The sequence below is a fragment of the Wasmannia auropunctata genome, unplaced genomic scaffold (genome assembly GCF_000956235.1).
Source record: "Wasmannia auropunctata unplaced genomic scaffold, wasmannia.A_1.0 LD336049.1, whole genome shotgun sequence".
In the NCBI taxonomy this organism is placed as follows: Eukaryota; Metazoa; Arthropoda; class Insecta; order Hymenoptera; family Formicidae; genus Wasmannia; species Wasmannia auropunctata.
The window spans coordinates 67,256-67,803 of record NW_012026841.1 but is presented as its reverse complement, the minus strand read 5'-3'; the positions used below and the strand labels follow the sequence as shown (position 1 = coordinate 67,803).

Genomic DNA, 548 nt, shown 5'->3' with positions numbered 1-548 from the left:
ACGCATGACATCGATATCTAAATTTGTCGATTTTGTAGGCTGTGTATACACATTTTTCACTGGTAGAAGCAGTTTGCCAATAACAAATATTCTATTGTCGTTAGATTTAATAAAATTAAAAATTGACACAATCTGTATATTTTCAAAAATAAATACAATTATTCTTTGAATCGTCGCAATTAATATAATATTCATTACCACGGAATATTTCTTTACGTCTGCAGCAAGATGTAGTAAATTATGAATATTATGTGATATATACTTAGAACCATAAATATCTTGAAAGAAATTTACAAAATGTTTTAATAGATTTTCTGCATATTCCACAATAGAAATTTGATATGCTAAAACAGGATGCGCCAGAATTGTAATCGCCACATGTAATGTTAAAAAGTTAACATATGCATTTTCTTCTAATAGTCCGGGGGCTCATCGCAGGTTTTGTGGGCATCATAGTATTCAGTTGGAGACCCATATTATTTTACTATTCCAGTGTTAGAGACAACAAGAGACTAATTGGCATACGTGTACGGTGGATGTAATTGTTA

The 548-nt window shown here is 30.7% G+C and overlaps 1 protein-coding gene across 1 annotated transcript in view; it reads left to right on the top strand.

Moving 5' to 3' along the window:
* LOC105451620 overlaps window positions 1-548 on the top strand; it is a 7,291-nt gene that overhangs the window by 4,534 nt on the left and 2,209 nt on the right. The gene's annotated exons all lie outside the window — the stretch shown is intronic.